Consider the following 9,113-nt stretch of genomic DNA (forward strand, 5'->3'; position numbering starts at 1 on the left):
ACGGATGGGAACAAGACTGTTTCATGATTTTCAGCCTGTATTTTATATACTGCTTTACTGCGGTTCCGGATTCTTTTAATTATGACACATCTATATACTGTATATTAACTAGGTGGCGTTTGCAGAGGCATTTACAAAATTGAGCGGAGTCATCAGGGTTCCATATAGTATATTGTTATTGACCTTCACCATTGAGCTTCATAATTATTTTTACCAACAATTTTAAGTGAAGGAAGAGAACGTTTGTGTAAAGATAGGTATTGGTGTAATTAGATACACGTTGTTCGTAATGAAGGGGGAGTAAAAACACAGATAGAGATGTAATTTTAGACATTTTTGGAGACCTGAATTTACATGTTAATTAAAAACCCTCAGGATTGGTCATGAACTTATTCTAAAACAGAGCGGTACAGTTCTAGCTAGCTATAACCTAGAAATAAATCCTTAACAGTTTCGGATTCCACCATTTTGGCTACTAATTATTGCATAAGAGGACATGATGGTGAGTATATCAGCAAAACCACGAAATATATACGAAAAATATCGTTAAAAAAGTTATATTGACATTCACATTTGCATTGATTCAAGCGTTTAAACCATAACCCATGTGTTCCACGTTAATAATTGTATAAGCAATCGGAACTGAGCTATAATGCCGTTATTTTAAATACAAAATTAATGTAGGTTAAGATCATGTTTCCGTCATAAATATGACATATTTAAGTAAATAAAATATACATGTTGATCTTTAGCTTATGTTCTTTATTTTCACACCTACTAATAATTGTTGCGGCACGTGATGCGCCAATGTTTTGGTAATAATACAAACTAACACTTTCAACTAAACTATGATTTTATTGATGTAGATATGATATAAACAAATTATATCAGTGGACTGTATAGTGAAACTGTAATAAATTAATTTCTATAACGAAACTACTAAATGTGGATTAAGAGTCATAATTTAAGACTAATGAAATACGTGAGATGCTGAAAGAAAACAATGTTACTCGGCTGACACGACAATCAGTAGGCTACTGATCACATAGACCACAGGCCACATAGGACTACCACCCCACGGTCCTAGATAGAAAAGGAGTTTTTGTGACCGTATTTGTTCTTTACGCAGAAGGACGGTCTCAACTGCTTTGTTAAGAAGCCGACTAATTGCCCTAGCAGAACGAATGAGTGGTTTATATGCGATTGTAAACAACTCTAGATGTTTGACAATATTTGAAATTTAGAAACGTAACTATCTCCTAACAGCATAAATATAAATATACCCAACAGATTAATTAAATACACTCTCCCCAACAATGTTTGTTTCAGGCAAAAAATACTCATAAATAAAAAATGTTTGAATGAACAGTATACAAGTATTTGACAAAAATCGTTTACGCCATCTTTAATTTTGGACTTCAGAGACTCCGATTTCTTTACACCATTTCACTAGTAAATGCACACAATTCTTAGTCAAAATAACCAATCTTTAACTAAGCAATTTTCTTAGGGTTGTCTTACGGATTTACTCGACTATATTCAACTCTTTGAATTATGTTTCAATTGTTTACTTATTAGTTCAGTATATTTTGAATACACAGAAATTTATGTTGATGACTAATGCTGTGAATACAATTCAGTGACATAAGAACCAAAAATCTATGTAAATAATACCCCCGCCGCAACAAACCTGTAGACTTTGCAGAATTTCCATTTACCGGGTTCGATTTTTACTAAAATATTCATAAAAAATTGTAAGCTCTACAAAATGGCTTGGAGGGAAATTATAAAACTTTGTGTTTTTAGGGTCAAACATAGGAAAAATCAATTTTCACCCCGTAAAACACCCTATCAAAACGAAAAAGTAAATCGGTCCTGGATCTAGTCTTACCATGAGACCTACTATAATTGCTATATTCTTTCGTGTCTAGTTCATGTTCGGCGACACTGCGTGCGTTAGTGTCGACGGATTTTTTTTATTATTTTAGGGTTAATTTAAGGATTTGTGCTTTACTGTTTGGTTATGCACCGGCTTCAGCTGTTCCATACGGGATGAGAAATCTACTAGGGGAGTACGGTATGTTTGATCTAACAAAAAACCACTAAGTGGTAACACTTCCCCCGCCAAGTCAGCAACCCAAAAAAGACAATAAATCACCACTTTTCCGCCAAGTAAAACAATGTAATGTATGTAAGTTTGGCAACTTGGCGGCAGACTTTTGCTTGTTTTTTTTTCATTAAAGTTACGTTGGTGGATAATTTCACAAATCAACTTCTCTAATTAATTAGTCCAACTAAGTATAATAATTTCGAGGTAATCAGTAAATATAAAACCATCACTATTATGATTTTATGAAATGTGACACAAATAAGGTAAAATTTTGTAAAATAAGCTCTCATCTAGCAATGTACTATTGGGAGAGATACTTGCTCAATGAAACTAATTTTATGGTATTTTTTAAAGTGATCAAGCAAAAGTCTGCCGCCAAGTGGCCAAACTTACATACATTACATTGTTTTACTTGGCGGAAAAGTGGTGATTTATTGTCTTTTTTGGGTTGCTGACTTGGTGGGGGAAGTGTTACCACTTAGTGGTTTTTTGTTAGATTGTATTTATTTTTGTAGAAAATTAACAGTTAAAATAAAAATCCTCTTTTCTCTTTTATATAGACCAGGGCACAACTACACATAAAATGCATTGGTGTTACATAAGTGTTCCGATAATTAAACCCGTATATCTAAAGACTAGTGTAAATTGAGCCCTTATTAGAGAAGTAAAAATGTAATCAAACAGATTAGGTTTGTTAGAAATAGCATAAGGCAAAACAAATATTGAAAAACTCATTTTTATCCTAAATTTACATATCACTTTTTACATTCACTTTTTTGCTTGTTTAACATACGTAGACGGATTTTCCCGATTGTTTTATTTGTTTTAGTGTATCAAAACATAAAACTAACCTTATTTAGTTAAATAAATTTTGGCAATATTATGAAGAAACAATGTTAAAACTAACCTTAGTACTAGTACTAAGTTTCAAGTTCCTAGGTTTCATATGTTTTGATAAGTAGTATTAAACTGTTAAAAATGACGAGCTGCTGTACCAGTGTACCATCGGTACACTGCATTTTTCAATGGAAAGTATCGGGGAATATCACTGCTCTAAGTAATTTTATATAGTAAGTAGCTCAAATCATTCGGTATACCTGAAAAAAATACTTTATAAAAGTTTTAAAATAATTTTTCAGCTGATCCTATGAATTTCTCTAACATTTTAAATTAATTGAGATTTAATCGCAGCTGATCCTTCTTTTGTTTTGATTTTAATCCCATGTTATTTAAATGGGCCAAAATCGTACTTTGAGGGCTTGCCAAGGGTTTATGGGTCAACGCACCGACTTGTGACCCTCAAAAGGCACATCTACACGCTAAGGGCTTTCAAACAACATAAAAAACATTAAAATTGAGCCAGTGGTTTGGGCTGTAGGTCCGTCAACATTTAAGGAGAAGAAGGAGAACACGGAAAATTTGTGAATTTTCAAACTAGTTTTTCTTGGCTCAAACACAACCTTTTTTTAAATTCTTTTTTTTATTTTGCCAAGAATGATTGCCCCTATCCAGTGGATGAACAATTATTTTAATAGCTTTTGTTTCTTCAGAGCTATAGACGAGTAAAAAAGCCACTTTGTCACGTCATGTATATATACACTGCAGCAGCTGTGTACCGCTGGGGGACTTGGCGGGGCGGAACGCTGCCGCGTTCCTTAATCTATGGCTTTACTTTAATCAAGTCAAGTGATCTATAAATTAAATAATACTAGTGGTCGTCCGGTGGTCGAAAACTTGACCAAAACATGTAATGTACACCGTATTCACTATTGGGTACTGAAGTAATCATCCCATCTATATGGACCAGCTGTCGCCATTTTTTAACTAAAAAAAACATGTAGATGTGTTGAGCCAATCACCGAATGTTTGTCTTAAATTCTATTTTCTACCTTATTTTTGGTTGGATTCCACAGCATTTTAGAGTTTCATGATTTGTCTAACCCTTCTAAAATGTTAACATTTAAAATTTGGACGTCCACGGGGAGTAACCAGAGGTGAATAGGCCTACATGTTACTGTAATTGGGTTATTAGAAATCTACTAGGTGAAACCCGTCGAAATCGACGGTTACTTTCTTCAAGGCTTACCTTAATTCATCTAACTGCAATAAATTGGGTGAAATATACACATTTTGAGCATTTAGCATTGTTTTAAGAGTAATAAGTGTAACAACAATAATGATATTAATTGCGTTAGTTGCCAAATTTGGTTGATCATTCAATGAATAACATATTCCCCATACCGTACGTCATCGGTGTTATTATTAGTATGTTATATTGTATCTCTTTCTTAGGAAGAACTTTTTAACAGTATTAAAATCGTATTGGTGGATCTTTTGTAGTTAAACACTTCCGTGATTTGTAACATGGTTTTATTTCAAAAGAAAATAATGTTTGGGAAGACATTCTAACTTCAAAGGGGTATATCCGTTACAGTGTAAGTTTTATTTTTCCTTCGTCACGTCGCGTCAGTTCATATCGTACTTCTGTGCTAATGAATGAACCCTCTAGCATATTTTTGAGAAATTGATTGTGGTTTACTGCTGGAATTCCTTGACATGGGGGATGTCAGTTAGTTGTCTCAGCCTTATCCATAAAGTTGTCAATATAATCTCTCTACGGAATGTTAGGTGTAGTGGAATACTTGAAGTGAAGTTGGCTTTTATTCTTGAACTGTTAGGGGCCTTCTAGTTCATATGGTCATGCGGTTTCATTGACAACAAATAATGCAAATGACATAGCAATGGGACATTTCCAAAAAGTAAAAATACTGTAAATTGGCTATTACGTGTGTATTGACGTTTACATATTGTTAATCAACGTATCTTATAAAGGATTATGTGATCTAGTTTAAAAGGAATATGGCCTTTCTGTCATGAGAGTAGCTGCTTAAATAGTATTTTCTCTTTGTGCCATATTTTACAGCCAAAACGTCGTGTTATTTTCAATAATGTTACCAAACCAGTGTGCCAAAGTCCGTAACAAAGGCAGGTGCAAATATTTTTTCAAGATGGGTACCATTTTAGGCAAGGTTTCTATGTTTGGATTTTATTAGACACGATAAGAGCAGATATTTCCACATAAATATTTGATATGTGTAGAATAATATGATAAAATGTAATGTAGGCAAAAATAGTGAAAAAGCAGACACCTACCCGTACAATAGATATAAGATAGTTCAATAAGAAATAATTTAAGAATTGCTGTGATAAAAGGATTTTCCACTGATTTCGTAATGGAACGTTGCAAAACATGACATGATAAAGAAGAAAATCAATTTTTGTTTAATCAGAAAATAACATTGCAAATACTTATTTGGCAGAATTCAGTAACTCCCAAATGTGTGTTGTTTGAAATACAATTTAAAAATGAACAGCTGTTTCATTAAAAAGTATTATTCACATGGCCAAAATGTAAACAACTCTGTGGAGGGATCTTTAAAGGCTTCTGGGGCAGAGTCCTAAGGGATTTTGCTTAGTTTTTCTTTTGATAACTCATCTACAGACCAAGACCTTTGGACCTTTCTTTGGACACCTCTACCAAGTTTCTACGCCGAGCCGTTCTCTCAAATTAGTGGGGACAAAGTTTCCAATTAAATATTTAGATTCACCCATGTTAATCTTATGGGAGAAACTCCAACATTGATGGCCTGTGGGGAAAAGCCCGGGGACTTTTACTACAGGTATTGGTGAACGGGGTGTCTACACAAAAAATACTTTATTTTGACACGTCGTTTGTAAAAATCCGTCCATTATTAACGGAGGAGTAGTGTTTCGTAGAAATTGCCTTCACGTATTATACATATAAGGAGACTATTATAAAGAAGAGGTTTTGTCTGTGTGTTTGTATGAGATAATCTCAAAAACTACTGAACCGACTGAGCTCAAATTGCACACAACTGTAGCTACAGCTCCGAGGATACATATAGAACTATTCCCGCTTCGATATTGTCCTAGGGCTCTACCCCGTGGGCTTTCAAAAATTTGAGGTGAGAGATTTAAAAGTAAATATTGATTGATGGTATCCATGGTAACAAAGAACAAACCTACAAAGCTAAAAAATATAAACAAGCAGAACTAACAAACTGTCAAATGAATTTTGATTTCACAATGCCACACAGCTGGTTCAAACAAATTAAATACTGCACGAATGTTAGAACAGAGAGGGTAAGGATTATAAATTTAAAATAATGATGTCACTAGCCCTATTGTAAACATTATTTAACATTACTTAAATGGAGCTGTCAAACAATAATATGTTAATGTGATTTCATAAGTATATGATTCTTTCAGTTACTTCATTTGTTTATGTTTATGATCTATTATACTGAGTCTGTTCTAATATTTGTGAAATGCTGTAATAATGTTTTACTGGGAAAAATTTGTTGTAAAAAAATCATTTATAGATACCGGTATAGGAACTAATTAATATTCTATAATCATTGCCATATCAACCTAGGCCCTTATCGTGAGTTTTATGAGGTTTATTTCTTTGAATTGTTTTTGTGTAAACCAGTAATATATAATCCCCCTGCCGCAGCAAATCTATAGACTGAGCGAATTTCCATTTGCCTGATTATAATTTCACAAAAATATGTTAGAAAATTACCCATAATTTTCCATATTTATTTATATTTTCCCTTTTTTCTATTTTTTGGTTTGGAACTATTGTGATAGCTTTTCGTTTAAAGTGCAAACCATTAAACACATTCTTTTATTATACCTTTAAATCCATCATTGGTTTTGTATCGTAGGTAGGCCGAGCCTAAATAAGTATTAACAGTATGAGTTAACAAAAACGTACTATTATCAAGTTAAGTAATACAGTTAAATTTTGTTTCTAAATTAAATGGTAGGAGTAAAACCATTTGGCATTTTCAAAGAACCTATGTGTATCTTTTGCATACTGACCCCGTTGCAAGGCACGGGTATAGCTGCTAGCAAATACGAATAGTAGCGCTGATTTGCAGTAGTAGTTCAATAAAATAACAAGCGACCGGCTGACCGGCACAACTAATTGTGACCAACGGGATTGATTTATTTAGTTTGTATGCATTAGAAATCATGTACTACCACAAAGTCTTCTTTCTACATAAATTACAATTCCATAATACCCCCACCGCAGCAAACCTGCAGCCAAAGCAAATTTCCATTGGTGTGGCTTTATTTTCAATTCAATCTAATTCAATAACGTTAGGTTTAACGAGTGCCTAGGTTTGCTGCCTACAGGGAGGGTAACGAAGTGTGATTTTTAGAAAAATATTATTAGCTTAGTATGAAATAAATAAATTTGCCAAGTTTAAAGAAAATCTATTCATAAACGAGCAATATTACAACAGTTTACTTATCCGACTTAATATTATAAGTAAGAAAGTTTGGATGTATATGGATATATGGATGGATGGATGGATGGATGGATGTTTTTGACAAGTAAACGCGAAGAATACTAAACCGACAAGGTTGAAATTTGGTATGACGATAGCTGACATTCCCGATTAACATATAGACATGTTCTTACCTCAAAAATCCTTTCAGGCTCCACCCCAGTGGCTCTGGCCATGGAGTGTCTCATGTTAACCTTATGAGTATTCATATTTAAAGAAATTAAAGAATTTTGTCAGCCTTTTCAACTGCACAAGTTGGTTCTATGATATTAAATAGCATTAAAAAGTTATAAGGCTTGCCAATAGGGTACAGCACTATTATATTTTTTGCATTTATGACCACAGCTAATTTGAACCAACTAGCAACAAAAAGTTGTGGCACACAATGAGAACTTTACTTTTTTCCATGGTTTAGGTGCAGTGGTAGAACATTAGGGCTATGGTAGATGTGTGTTACACTATAGGATACCGTATAAATTAAAAGACCAAATTGTCTTAAACCGCGTCTTCTCCCATAACTGCAATAAACATTTATACTTATATGCAAACCCCGTACGAAGGACGGGTACTCTGCTAGTTATAGATAAAACATAGTCTCTTAGCTATTAACCTACAAAATCAGAGCTATATTGCTTCGGTAGTTTAGGTGTGGTTGAAAGAACTGGGCGCTGGGAGGCAAAACGCGATAATTCCTCGGACGATTCGGTAACGGGGATATTCCCCCGAGCCGGGTAGATGCAGGGAGACGTCCGCTCAATTACCCACCCGAACCAGTTTTGTCCGGCTCACGCACTGTCCGCCTCACGCACGTCCGGGGGAAACACGGCACCGTTCTTGCAAGGCTCACGGGACGCTCCGTGACGTCATATTGATGTCACGTTTCCCATATTCCAGTTTCAGCTTTCAAGATTACCACAAACTATCGGCACTGTCTATGACAGTGTCGTAGTTGTCGTCTGCTTCTGCAACTGTCAAAGTTTATTCTATCAAACTGATTATTCTAACCTGGGGCCCATTTCATAATAAAGTACAAACTAATATTATTAGTAAATCAGCTGATCGCCCAATGCAAATCTAATGAAAATTACAAGTTACAAGTTGTAACTTGTAACTTGTAGTTTATTATGAAATGGGCCCCTGGACAGTATTAGCATTATTGCCTTTTCAGATAACATAGTGTTACTAGAGAACCCGTATTTTGAGTGCTTAGTTACTGGACTATGGAAATATTGATTCCGCTAAAAATGTACAGATATAGATTTTTAATTAATATCGTTTTGGTTTTCAATTCTGTATGTTTTATATTCAAAATTTTAATAAATTTATGATCATTAATTTAAATTTAAATAACTAAAGTGCAAATTAATGAGCTGATGTCACTTGTCTGCCATGTTATCTTGTGGGATGTCTGACACCAAACAACCCTACTTGCGACGTTGCCAATTCTACCAGGCCGCGGCCTGGGGCCCATTTCATAACCAGATCCACTAAATTGGACAATGAATATAAATGGAAAGTGTGAACGTCATGAAATCGTTCCTCTGAAATCGAAGGAGTAGACGTCATCGCGCGTCCCGTGAGCCTTTCATGAAATGAATGGACCCCGAGCGACCCATGACACT

This window comes from Macrosteles quadrilineatus, unplaced genomic scaffold, assembly GCF_028750875.1.
Source record: "Macrosteles quadrilineatus isolate MER2022 unplaced genomic scaffold, UCM_ALF_1.0 Scaffold_3__2_contigs__length_128488019, whole genome shotgun sequence".
NCBI lineage: Eukaryota > Metazoa > Arthropoda > Insecta > Hemiptera > Cicadellidae > Macrosteles > Macrosteles quadrilineatus.